The sequence below is a fragment of the Ascidiella aspersa genome, chromosome 3, assembly GCF_963924565.1.
Source record: "Ascidiella aspersa chromosome 3, kaAscAspe10.2, whole genome shotgun sequence".
Taxonomy (NCBI): Eukaryota; Metazoa; Chordata; class Ascidiacea; order Phlebobranchia; family Ascidiidae; genus Ascidiella; species Ascidiella aspersa.
The window spans coordinates 11,244,551-11,258,653 of record NC_139449.1 but is presented as its reverse complement, the minus strand read 5'-3'; the positions used below and the strand labels follow the sequence as shown (position 1 = coordinate 11,258,653).

At 34.7% G+C, this 14,103-nt stretch overlaps 6 non-coding genes across 6 annotated transcripts; all 6 read left to right on the top strand.

Annotated features, from left to right (window-relative positions):
* Positions 1–3,529: 3,529 nt before the first annotated feature.
* Trnad-guc (transfer RNA aspartic acid (anticodon GUC)) lies at positions 3,530–3,601 on the top strand. Its single transcript has one exon. It is a non-coding gene; the product is annotated as a tRNA-Asp (tRNA).
* A 1,655-nt stretch (positions 3,602–5,256) lies between these two features.
* On the top strand, positions 5,257–5,328 carry Trnad-guc (transfer RNA aspartic acid (anticodon GUC)). The gene has a single exon. It is a non-coding gene; the product is annotated as a tRNA-Asp (tRNA).
* Positions 5,329–6,989: 1,661 nt separating this feature from the next.
* Positions 6,990–7,061, top strand: Trnad-guc (transfer RNA aspartic acid (anticodon GUC)). The gene has a single exon. It is a non-coding gene; the product is annotated as a tRNA-Asp (tRNA).
* Positions 7,062–8,717: 1,656 nt separating this feature from the next.
* Trnad-guc (transfer RNA aspartic acid (anticodon GUC)) lies at positions 8,718–8,789 on the top strand. Its single transcript has one exon. It is a non-coding gene; the product is annotated as a tRNA-Asp (tRNA).
* A 1,660-nt stretch (positions 8,790–10,449) lies between these two features.
* Positions 10,450–10,521, top strand: Trnad-guc (transfer RNA aspartic acid (anticodon GUC)). Its single transcript has one exon. It is a non-coding gene; the product is annotated as a tRNA-Asp (tRNA).
* A 1,660-nt stretch (positions 10,522–12,181) lies between these two features.
* Positions 12,182–12,253, top strand: Trnad-guc (transfer RNA aspartic acid (anticodon GUC)). The gene has a single exon. It is a non-coding gene; the product is annotated as a tRNA-Asp (tRNA).
* The last annotated feature ends 1,850 nt before the right edge of the window (positions 12,254–14,103 follow it).

The following is a 14,103-nucleotide window of genomic DNA, read 5'->3' as shown; positions in this document are numbered from 1 at the left end:
CTTATTATTCAAAACGCGAAATAACACCAGCCAATATAGGTATGCTACCCTGTCACGTCTTCCTCGTTAGTATAGTGGTCAGTATCCCCGCCAGTCACGCGGGAGACCGGTGTTCGATTCCCCGACGGGGAGATCTTTTTTAAAGGCTGAAGTTATTCATTTGCTTTTTCTACTCTTATGTTATTTCGATTCCGCTCAAATTGTAAACCTTAACATAATTCTAGATATAACTGATTGGAAGTTGGTAGTTGAAACATTAATGAAATACACGAACTTTGCTGTATATTTGGAACCATGAAATTACATGAATAACATTTGAAAACTGAAACATAACAGATAAATACGTGCGCATATATAAAGACAAAACAATAAAGAAAAGCTGAATAATATTTTTTTTAATACAAAAGGTTGGAACAAACATATACTTAATATAGAAAATGAAAATAATAAAATGATGCAACATTTTATGCAACAGCACACGTGCGCAAGTTTTGCTGACAACGCCGACCATGTTGACCTCGCAGAACACTGGTAACCAACGAAGAGCATGACAGGTTCGGGAAAGATGGACCAACATCAGATGTTTTTTTGCTGAAATTGATTCTTCTTCCAATTGGCACTGTAGTTGTTTGATGAGCGTAAGAAGGATTTTTGCAAGCAGTGATATCTGACACGTGTCTAAAACGTTTCGCTTGCTGTCGATAGTCTTTGAAAAGGCATTCTGGTTGGCATTGCAAACGATCGTTTACATGTTCATTTTCTTCGCTTCGAGCTCGTTTCCTTGTTGTACTAGTCGTTGCAGATTTGTTAATGCAAGTGGGTTTACTGTTGGTTGATTGTCTCTTCATTCTACGTCTTGGTTTCGCTGTATGAAATCTTTCAATCTTTGGAGACACGTGAAGCGTTTCACAGAAACTCATGCTCAGGAGTCCGATTGCATTGCAGTTCTCAACAGCATTGGGTGACATTTTATTACTAAAGTCGTCTTGCGATAAATTGAACTCGCTTTTATAATTGTGTCAAACGAAGTATAAGCCAAGTAGTTGATTCCGTATTTATATAGGCAGCAAAGCTGATTTTGATAATTACAAAGAAAAAAGGAGAACTGTCTAATGAAGCGCTGCTGAAATTTTCTGTTAACCTTATCAGTGTTGTTTTTTCAAATTCATTGACCACCCGCTTGCAGAACGGCTGTCCCTTTGATGTACTAATCACAATCTGTATTACCTCTTTAATCAGTTTATCAAGTATTTTTCGGTTTCAATCTCATCAAAGCAAACGATGCACTAAAGACAAATATACAAAATAAGTTTTTCAGTACCTTGAATAAGTACTCAACTGAATATAAATCTTCACTTAATTAAACTAGAGATATCTAAAGCTTGTTGATAAATATACACGTATAATGACGAGCCAATTAAAATAATATTTCCAATTATCACTGATGGTTTTACAACTTTGCAGTATTCAACAAAAATGTGTTTAGCTATTATTTTGAAATCACCAATTCTTATGCTTTTTGAAAGACACACAAATCAATAAAGTTCAAATGCAATTTAATTTGTTTGCAAGTGGTCTTACGTTTAATGTTGAATATTTCTATCATCTGAGATGTATAGGAAACACGGTTCGATTAGTAAACCATACAATTGTTAACAAAAATATGGATAGAGTTGATATGATATATTAATTTGTAAATGTGACATTCCAAATCTCAGAAGCTTTTTTTTTCTTTCTTATTATTCAAAACGCGAAATAACACCAGCCAATATAGGTATGCTACCCTTTCACGTCTTCCTCGTTAGTATAGTGGTCAGTATCCCCGCCTGTCACGCGGGAGACCGGTGTTCGATTCCCCGACGGGGAGATCTTTTTCAAAGGCTGAAGTTATTCATTTGCTTTTTCTACTCTTATGTTATTTCGATTCCGCTCAAATTGTAAACCTTAACATAATTCTAGATATAACTGATTGGAAGTTGGTAGTTGAAACATTAATGAAATACACGAACTTTGCTGTATATTTGGAACCATGAAATTACATGAATAACATTTGAAAACTGAAACATAACAGATAAATACGTGCGCATATATAAAGACAAAACAATAAAGAAAAGCTGAATAATATTTTTTTTAATACAAAAGGTTGGAACAAACATATACTTAATAAAGAAAATGAAAATAATAAAATGATGCAACATTTTATGCAACAGCACACGTGCGCAAGTTTTGCTGACAACGCCGACCATGTTGACCTCGCAGAACACTGGTAACCAACGAAGAGCATGACAGGTTCGGGAAAGATGGACCAACATCAGATGTTTTTTTGCTGAAATTGATTCTTCTTCCAATTGGCACTGTAGTTGTTTGATGAGCTTAAGAAGGATTTTTGCAAGCAGTGATATCTGACACGTGTCTAAAACGTTTCGCTTGCTGTCGATAGTCTTTGAAAAGGCATTCTGGTTGGCATTGCAAACGATCGTTTACATGTTCATTTTCTTCGCTTCGAGCTCGTTTCCTTGTTGTACTAGTCGTTGCAGATTTGTTAATGCAAGTGGGTTTACTGTTGGTTGATTGTCTCTTCATTCTACGTCTTGGTTTCGCTGTATGAAATATTTCAATCTTTGGAGACACGTGAAGCGTTTCACAGAAACTCATGCTCAGGAGTCCGATTGCATTGCAGTTCTCAACAGCATTGGGTGACATTTTATTACTAAAGTCGTCTTGCGATAAATTGAACTCGCTTTTATAATTGTGTCAAACGAAGTATAAGCCAAGTAGTTGATTCCGTATTTATATAGGCAGCAAAGCTGATTTTGATAATTACAAAGAAAAAAGGAGAACTGTCTAATGAAGCGCTGCTGAAATTTTCTGTTAACCTTATCAGTGTTGTTTTTTCAAATTCATTGACCACCCGCTTGCAGAACGGCTGTCCCTTTGATGTACTAATCACAATCTGTATTACCTCTTTAATCAGTTTATCAAGTATTTTTCGGTTTCAATCTCATCAAAGCAAACGATGCACTAAAGACAAATATACACAATAAGTTGTTCAGTACCTTGAATAAGTACTCAACTGAATATAAATCTTCACTTAGTTAAACTAGAGATATCTAAAGCTTGTTGATAAATATACACGTATAATGACCAGCCAATTAAAATAATATTTCCAATTATCACTGATGGTTTTACAACTTTACAGTATTCAACAAAAATGTGTTTAGCTATTATTTTGAAATCACAAATTCTTGTTCTTTTTGAAAGACACACAAATCAATAAAGTTCAAATGCAATTTAATTTGTTTGCAAGTGGTCTTACGTTTAATGTTGAATATTTCTATCATCTGAGATGTATAGGAAACACGGTTCGATTAGTAAACCATACAATTGTTAACAAAAATATGGATAGAGTTGATATGATATATTAATTTGTAAATGTGACATTCCAAACTCAGAAGCTTTTTTTTTCTTTCTTATTATTCAAAACGCGAAATAACACCAGCCAATATAGGTATGCTACCCTGTCACGTCTTCCTCGTTAGTATAGTGGTCAGTATCCCCGCCTGTCACGCGGGAGACCGGGGATCGATTCCCCGACGGGGAGATCTTTTTCAAAGGCTGAAGTTATTCATTTGCTTTTTCTACTCTTATGTTATTTCGATTCCGCTCAAATTGTAAACCTTAACATAATTCTAGATATAACTGATTGGAAGTTGGTAGTTGAAACATGAATGAAATACACGAACTTTGCTGTATATTTGGAACCATGAAATTACATGAATAACATTTGAAAACTGAAACATAACAGATAAATACGTGCGCATATATAAAGACAAAACAATAAAGAAAAGCTGAATAATATTTTTTTTAATACAAAAGGTTGGAACAAACATATACTTAATATAGAAAATGAAAATAATAAAATGATGCAACATTTTATGCAACAGCACACGTGCGCAAGTTTTGCTGACAACGCCGACCATGTTGACCTCGCAGAACACTGGTAACCAACGAAGAGCATGACAGGTTCGGGAAAGATGGACCAACATCAGATATTTTACTGAAATTGATTCTTCTTCCAATTGGCACTGTAGTTGTTTGGTGAGCGTAAGAAGAATTTTTGCAAGCAGTGATATCTGACACGTGTCTAAAACGTTTCGCTTGCTGTCGATAGTCTTTGAAAAGGCATTCTGGTTGGCATTGCAAACGATCGTTTACATGTTCATTTTCTTCGCTTCGAGCTCGTTTCCTTGTTGTACTAGTCGTTGCAGATTTGTTAATGCAAGTGGGTTTACTGTTGGTTGATTGTCTCTTCATTCTACGTCTTGGTTTCGCTGTATGAAATATTTCAATCTTTGGAGACACGTGAAGCGTTTCACAGAAACTCATGCTCAGGAGTCCGATTGCATTGCAGTTCTCAACAGCATTGGGTGACATTTTATTACTAAAGTCGTCTTGCGATAAATTGAACTCGCTTTTATAATTGTGTCAAACGAAGTATAAGCCAAGTAGTTGATTCCGTATTTATATAGGCAGCAAAGCTGATTTTGATAATTACAAAGAAAAAAGGAGAACTGTCTAATGAAGCGCTGCTGAAATTTTCTGTTAACCTTATCAGTGTTGTTTTTTCAAATTCATTGACCACCCGCTTGCAGAACGGCTGTCCCTTTGATGTACTAATCACAATCTGTATTACCTCTTTAATCAGTTTATCAAGTATTTTTCGGTTTCAATCTCATCAAAGCAAACGACTAAAGACAAATATACACAATAAGTTGTTCAGTACCTTGAATAAGTACTCAACTGAATATAAATCTTCACTTAGTTAAACTAGAGATATCTAAAGCTTGTTGATAAATATACACGTATAATGACCAGCCAATTAAAATAATATTTCCAATTATCACTGATGGTTTTACAACTTTACAGTATTCAACAAAAATGTGTTTAGCTATTATTTTGAAATCACAAATTCTTGTTCTTTTTGAAAGACACACAAATCAATAAAGTTCAAATGCAATTTAATTTGTTTGCAAGTGGTCTTACGTTTAATGTTGAATATTTCTATCATCTGAGATGTATAGGAAACACGGTTCGATTAGTAAACCATACAATTGTTAACAAAAATATGGATAGAGTTGATATGATATATTAATTTGTAAATGTGACATTCCAAACTCAGAAGCTTTTTTTTTCTTTCTTATTATTCAAAACGCGAAATAACACCAGCCAATATAGGTATGCTACCCTGTCACGTCTTCCTCGTTAGTATAGTGGTCAGTATCCCCGCCTGTCACGCGGGAGACCGGGGTTCGATTCCCCGACGGGGAGATCTTTTTCAAAGGCTGAAGTTATTCATTTGCTTTTTCTACTCTTATGTTATTTCGATTCCGCTCAAATTGTAAACCTTAACATAATTCTAGATATAACTGATTGGAAGTTGGTAGTTGAAACATGAATGAAATACACGAACTTTGCTGTATATTTGGAACCATGAAATTACATGAATAACATTTGAAAACTGAAACATAACAGATAAATACGTGCGCATATATAAAGACAAAACAATAAAGAAAAGCTGAATAATATTTTTTTTAATACAAAAGGTTGGAACAAACATATACTTAATATAGAAAATGAAAATAATAAAATGATGCAACATTTTATGCAACAGCACACGTGCGCAAGTTTTGCTGACAACGCCGACCATGTTGACCTCGCAGAACACTGGTAACCAACGAAGAGCATGACAGGTTCGGGAAAGATGGACCAACATCAGATATTTTACTGAAATTGATTCTTCTTCCAATTGGCACTGTAGTTGTTTGGTGAGCGTAAGAAGGATTTTTGCAAGCAGTGATATCTGACACGTGTCTAAAACGTTTCGCTTGCTGTCGATAGTCTTTGAAAAGGCATTCTGGTTGGCATTGCAAACGATCGTTTACATGTTCATTTTCTTCGCTTCGAGCTCGTTTCCTTGTTGTACTAGTCGTTGCAGATTTGTTAATGCAAGTGGGTTTACTGTTGGTTGATTGTCTCTTCATTCTACGTCTTGGTTTCGCTGTATGAAATCTTTCAATCTTTGGAGACACGTGAAGCGTTTCACAGAAACTCATGCTCAGGAGTCCGATTGCATTGCAGTTCTCAACAGCATTGGGTGACATTTTATTACTAAAGTCGTCTTGCGATAAATTGAACTCGCTTTTATAATTGTGTCAAACGAAGTATAAGCCAAGTAGTTGATTCCGTATTTATATAGGCAGCAAAGCTGATTTTGATAATTACAAAGAAAAAAGGAGAACTGTCTAATGAAGCGCTGCTGAAATTTTCTGTTAACCTTATCAGTGTTGTTTTTTCAAATTCATTGACCACCCGCTTGCAGAACGGCTGTCCCTTTGATGTACTAATCACAATCTGTATTACCTCTTTAATCAGTTTATCAAGTATTTTTCGGTTTCAATCTCATCAAAGCAAACGATGAACTAAAGACAAATATACAAAATAAGTTTTTCAGTACCTTGAATAAGTACTCAACTGAATATAAATCTTCACTTAGTTAAACTAGAGATATCTAAAGCTTGTTGATAAATATACACGTATAATGACGAGCCAATTAAAATAATATTTCCAATTATCACTGATGGTTTTACAACTTTACAGTATTCAACAAAAATGTGTTTAGCTATTATTTTGAAATCACCAATTCTTGTTCTTTTTGAAAGACACACAAATCAATAAAGTTCAAATGCAATTTAATTTGTTTGCAAGTGGTCTTACGTTTAATGTTGAATATTTCTATCATCTGAGATGTATAGGAAACACGGTTCGATTAGTAAACCATACAATTGTTAACAAAAATATGGATAGAGTTGATATGATATATTAATTTGTAAATGTGACATTCCAAATCTCAGAAGCTTTTTTTTTTCTTTCTTATTATTCAAAACGCGAAATAACACCAGCCAATATAGGTATGCTACCCTGTCACGTCTTCCTCGTTAGTATAGTGGTCAGTATCCCCGCCTGTCACGCGGGATACCGGGGTTCGATTCCCCGACGGGGAGATCTTTTTCAAAGGCTGAAGTTATTCATTTGCGTTTTCTACTCTTATGTTATTTCGATTCCGCTCAAATTGTAAACCTTAACATAATTCTAGATATAACTGATTGGAAGTTGGTAGTTGAAACATGAATGAAATACACGAACTTTGCTGTATATTTGGAACCATGAAATTACATGAATAACATTTGAAAACTGAAACATAACAGATAAATACGTGCGCATATATAAAGACAAAACAATAAACAAAAGCTGAATAATATTTTTTTTAATACAAAAGGTTGGAACAAACATATACTTAATATAGAAAATGAAAATAATAAAATGATGCAACATTTTATGCAACAGCACACGTGCGCAAGTTTTGCTGACAACGCCGACCATGTTGACCTCGCAGAACACTGGTAACCAACGAAGAGCATGACAGGTTCGGGAAAGATGGACCAACATCAGATATTTTACTGAAATTGATTCTTCTTCCAATTGGCACTGTAGTTGTTTGGTGAGCGTAAGAAGTTTTGCAAGCAGTGATATCTGACACGTGTCTAAAACGTTTCGCTTGCTGTCGATAGTCTTTGAAAAGGCATTCTGGTTGGCATTGCAAACGATCGTTTACATGTTCATTTTCTTCGCTTCGAGCTCGTTTCCTTGTTGTACTAGTCGTTGCAGATTTGTTAATGCAAGTGGGTTTACTGTTGGTTGATTGTCTCTTCATTCTACGTCATGGTTTCGCTGTATGAAATATTTCAATCTTTGGAGACACGTGAAGCGTTTCACAGAAACTCATGCTCAGGAGTCCGATTGCGTTGCAGTTCTCAACAGCATTGGGTGACATTTTATTACTAAAGTCGTCTTGCGATAAATTGAACTCGTTTTTATAATTGTGTCAAACGAAGTATAAGCCAAGTAGTTGATTCCGTATTTATATAGGCAGCAAAGCTGATTTTGATAATTACAAAGAAAAAAGGAAAACTGTCTAATGAAGCGCTGCTGAAATTTTCTGTTAACCTTATCAGTGTTGTTTTTTCAAATTCATTGACCACCCGCTTGCAGAACGGCTGTCCCTTTGATGTACTAATCACAATCTGTATTACCTCTTTAATCAGTTTATCAAGTATTTTTCGGTTTCAATCTCATCAAAGCAAACGATGCACTAAAGACAAATATACAAAATAAGTTTTCAGTACCTTGAATAAGTACTCAACTGAATATAAATCTTCACTTAGTTAAACTAGAGATATCTAAAGCTTGTTGATAAATATACACGTATAATGACGAGCCAATTAAAGTAATATTTCCAATTATCACTGATGGTTTTACAACTTTACAGTATTCAACAAAAATGTGTTTAGCTATTATTTTGAAATCACAAATTCTTGTTCTTTTTGAAAGACACACAAATCAATAAAGTTCAAATGCAATTTAATTTGTTTGCAAGTGGTCTTACGTTTAATGTTGAATATTTCTATCATCTGAGATGTATAGGAAACACGGTTCGATTAGTAAACCATACAATTGTTAACAAAAATATGGATAGAGTTGATATGATATATTAATTTGTAAATGTGACATTCCAAATCTCAGAAGCTTTTTTTTTCTTTCTTATTATTCAAAACGCGAAATAACACCAGCCAATATAGGTATGCTACCATGTCACGTCTTCCTCGTTAGTATAGTGGTCAGTATCCCCGCCTGTCACGCGGGAGACCGGGGTTCGATTCCCCGACGGGGAGATCTTTTTCAAAGGCTGAAGTTATTCATTTGCTTTTTCTACTCTTATGTTATTTCGATTCCGCTCAAATTGTAAACCTTAACATAATTCTAGATATAACTGATTGGAAGTTGGTAGTTGAAACATGAATGAAATACACGAACTTTGCTGTATATTTGGAACCATGAAATTACATGAATAACATTTGAAAACTGAAACATAACAGATAAATACGTGCGCATATATAAAGACAAAACAATAAAGAAAAGCTGAATAATATTTTTTTTAATACAAAAGGTTGGAACAAACATATACTTAATATAGAAAATGAAAATTATAAAATGATGCAACATTTTATGCAACAGCACACGTGCGCAAGTTTTGCTGACAACGCCGACCATGTTGACCTCGCAGAACACTGGTAACCAACAAAGAGCATGACAGGTTCGGGAAAGATAGACCAACATCAGATATTTTACTGAAATTGATTCTTCTTCCAATTGGCACTGTAGTTGTTTGGTGAGCGTAAGAAGGATTTTTGCAAGCAGTGATATCTGACACGTGTCTAAAACGTTTCGCTTGCTGTCGATAGTCTTTGAAAAGGCATTCTGGTTGGCATTGCAAACGATCGTTTACATGTTCATTTTCTTCGCTTCGAGCTCGTTTCCTTGTTGTACTAGTCGTTGCAGATTTGTTAATGCAAGTGGGTTTACTGTTGGTTGATTGTCTCTTCATTCTACGTCTTGGTTTCGCTGTATGAAATCTTTCAATCTTTGGAGACACGTGAAGAGTTTCACAGAAACTCATGCTCAGGAGTCCGATTGCATTGCAGTTCTCAACAGCATTGGGTGACATTTTATTACTAAAGTCGTCTTGCGATAAATTGAACTCGCTTTTATAATTGTGTCAAACGAAGTATAAGCCAAGTAGTTGATTCCATATTTTTATAGGCAGCAAAGTTGATTTTGATAATTACAGAGAAAAAAGGAGAACTGTCTAATGAAGCGCTGCTGAAATTTTCTGTTAACCTTATCAGTGTTGTTTTTTCAAATTCATTGACCACCCGCTTGCAGAACGGCTGTCCCTTTGATGTACTAATCACAATCTGTATTACCTCTTTGATCAGTTTATCAAGTATTTTTCGGTTTCAATCTCATCACAGCAAACGATGCACTAAAGACAAATATACAAAATAAGTTTTTCAGTACCTTGAATAAGTACTCAACTGAATATAAATCTTCACTTAGTTAAACTAGAGATATCTAAAGCTTGTTGATAAATATACACGTATAATGACGAGCCAATTAAAATAATATTTCCAATTATCACTGATGGTTTTACAACTTTACAGTATTCAACAAAAATGTGTTTAGCTATTATTTTGAAATCACCAATTCTTGTTCTTTTTGAAAGACACACAAATCAATAAAGTTCACTTGCAATTTAATTTGTTTGCAAGTAGTCTTACGTTTAATGTTGAATATTTTCATCATCTGAGATGTATAGGAAACACGGTTCGATTAGTAAACCATACAATTGTTAACAAAAATATGGATAGAGTTAATATGATATATTAATTTGTAAATGTGACATTCCAAATCTCAGAAGCTTTTTTTTTCATTTTTATTATTCAAAACGCGAAATAACACCAGCCAATATAGGTATGCTACCCTGTCACGTCTTCCTCGTTAGTATAGTGGTCAGTATCCCCGCCTGTCACGCGGGAGACCGGGGTTCGATTCCCCGACGGGGAGATCTTTTTCAAAGGCTGAAGTTATTCATTTGCTTTTTCTACTCTTATGTTATTTCGATTCCGCTCAAATTGTAAACCTTAACATAATTCTAGATATAACTGATTGGAAGTTGGTAGTTGAAACATGAATGAAATACACGAACTTTGCTGTATATTTGGAACCATGAAATTACATGAATAACATTTGAAAACTGAAACATAACAGATAAATACGTGCGCATATATAAAGACAAAACAATAAAGAAAAGCTGAATAATATTTTTTTTAATACAAAAGGTTGGAACAAACATATACTTAATATAGAAAATGAAAATAATAAAATGATGCAACATTTTATGCAACAGCACACGTGCGCAAGTTTTGCTGACAACGCCGACCATGTTGACCTCGCAGAACACTGGTAACCAACGAAGAGCATGACAGGTTCGGGAAAGATGGACCAACATCAGATATTTTACTGAAATTGATTCTTCTTCCAATTGGCACTGTAGTTGTTTGGTGAGCGTAAGAAGGATTTTTGCAAGCAGTGATATCTGACACGTGTCTAAAACGTTTCGCTTGCTGTCGATAGTCTTTGAAAAGGCATTCTGGTTGGCATTGCAAACGATCGTTTACATGTTCATTTTCTTCGCTTCGAGCTCGTTTCCTTGTTGTACTAGTCGTTGCAGATTTGTTAATGCAAGTGGGTTTACTGTTGGTTGATTGTCTCTTCATTCTACGTCTTGGTTTCGCTGTATGAAATCTTTCAATCTTTGGAGACACGTGAAGCGTTTCACAGAAACTCATGCTCAGGAGTCCGATTGCATTGCAGTTCTCAACAGCATTGGGTGACATTTTATTACTAAAGTCGTCTTGCGATAAATTGAACTCGCTTTTATAATTGTGTCAAACGAAGTATAAGCCAAGTAGTTGATTCCATATTTTTATAGGCAGCAAAGCTGATTTTGATAATTCCAAACAAAAAAGGAGAACTGTCTAATGAAGCGCTGCTGAAATTTTCTGTTAACCTTATCAGTGTTGTTTTTTCAAATTCATTGACCACCCGCTTGCAGAACGGCTATCCCTTTGATGTACTAATCACAATCTGTATTACCTCTTTAATCAGTTTATCAAGTATTTTTCGGTTTCAATCTCATCAAAGCAAACGATGCACTAAAGACAAATATACAAAATAAGTTTTTCAGTACCTTGAATAAGTACTCAACTGAATATAAATCTTCACTTAGTTAAACTAGAGATATCTAAAGCTTGTTGATAAATATACACGTATAATGACGAGCCAATTAAAATAATATTTCCAATTATCACTGATGGTTTTACAACTTTACAGTATTCAACAAAAATGTGTTTAGCTATTATTTTGAAATCACCAATTCTTGTTATTTTTGAAAGACACACAAATCAATAAAGTTCAAATGCAATTTAATTTGTTTGCAAGTGGTCTTACGTTTAATGTTGAATATTTCTATCATCTGAGATGTATAGGAAACACGGTTCGATTAGTAAACCATACAATTGTTAACAAAAATATGGATAGAGTTGATATGATATATTAATTTGTAAATGTGACATTCCAAACCTCAGAAGCTTTTTTTTTCTTTCTTATTATTCAAAACGCGAAATAACACCAGCCAATATAGGTATGCTACCCTGTCACGTCTTCCTCGTTAGTATAGTGGTCAGTATCCCCGCCTGTCACGCGGGAGACCGGGGTTCGATTCCCCGACGGGGAGATCTTTTTCAAAGGCTGAAGTTATTCATTTGCTTTTTCTACTCTTATGTTATTTCGATTCCGCTCAAATTGTAAACCTTAACATAATTCTAGATATAACTGATCGGAAGTTGGTAGTTGAAACATGAATGAAATACACGAACTTTGCTGTATATTTGGAACCATGAAATTACATGAATAACATTTGAAAACTGAAACAAAACAGATAAATACGTGCGCATATATAAAGACAAAACAATAAAGAAAAGCTGAATAATATTTTTTTTAATACAAAACGTTGGAACAAACATATACTTAATATAGAAAATGAAAATAATAAAATTATGCAACATTTTATGCAACAGCACACGTGCGCAAGTTTTGCTGACAACGCCGACCATGTTGACCTCGCAGAACACTGGTAACCAACGAAGAGCATGACAGGTTCGGGAAAGATTGACCAACATCAGATAATTTACTGAAATTGATTCTTCTTCCAATTGGCACTGTAGTTGTTTGGTGAGCGTAAGAAGGATTTTTGCAAGCAGTGATATCTGACACGTGTCTAAAACGTTTCGCTTGCTGTCGATAGTCTTTGAAAAGGCATTCTGGTTGGCATTGCAAACGATCGTTTACATGTTAATAGTCCTCGCTTAGAGCTCGTTTCCTTGTTGTACTAGTCGTTGCAGATTTGTTAATGCAAGTGGGTTTACTGTTGGTTGATTGTCTCTTCATTCTACGTCTTGGTTTCGCTGTATGAAATCTTTCAATCTTTGGAGACACTTGAAGCGTTTCACAGAAACTCATGCTCAGGAGTCCGATTGCATTGCAGTTCTCAACAGCATTGGGTGACATTTTATTACTAAAGTCGTCTTGCGATAAATTGAACTCGCTTTTATAATTGTGTCAAACGAAGTATAAGCCAAGTAGTTGATTCCGTATTTATATAGGCAGCAAAGCTGATTTTGATAATTACAAAGAAAAAAGGAGAACTGTCTAATGAAGCGCTGCTGAAATTTTCTGTTAACCTTATCAGTGTTGTTTTTTCAAATTCATTGACCACCCGCTTGCAGAACGGCTGTCCCTTTGATGTACTAATCACAATCTGTATTACCTCTTTAATCAGTTTATCAAGTATTTTTCGGTTTCAATCTCATCAAAGCAAACGATGCACTAAAGACAAATATACAAAATAAGTTTTTCAGTACCTTGAATAAGTACTCAACTGAATATAAATCTTCACTTAGTTAAACTAGAGATATCTAAAGCTTGTTGATAAATATACACGTATAATGACGAGCCAATTAAAATAATATTTCCAATTATCACTGATGGTTTTACAACTTTACAGTATTCAACAAAAATGTGTTTAGCTATTATTTTGAAATCACCAATTCTTGTTCTTTTTGAAAGACACACAAATCAATAAAGTTCAAATGCAATTTAATTTGTTTGCAAGTGGTCTTACGTTTAATGTTGAATATTTCTATCATCTGAGATGTATAGGAAACACGGTTCGATTAGTAAACCATACAATTGTTAACAAAAATATGGATAGAGTTGATATGATATATTAATTTGTAAATGTGACATTCCAAATCTCAGAAGCTTTTTTTTTCTTTTTTATTATTCAAAACGCGAAATAACACCAGCCAATATAGGTATGCTACCCTGTCACGTCTTCCTCGCTAGTATAGTGGTCAGTATCCCCGCCTGTCACGCGGGACACCGGGGTTCGATTCCCCGACGGGGAGATCTTTTTCAAAGGCTGAAGTTATTCATTTGCTTTTTCTACTCTTATGTTATTTCGATTCCGCTCAAATTGTAAACCTTAACATAATTCTAGATATAACCAGGGCTGGGGAGCCGGAG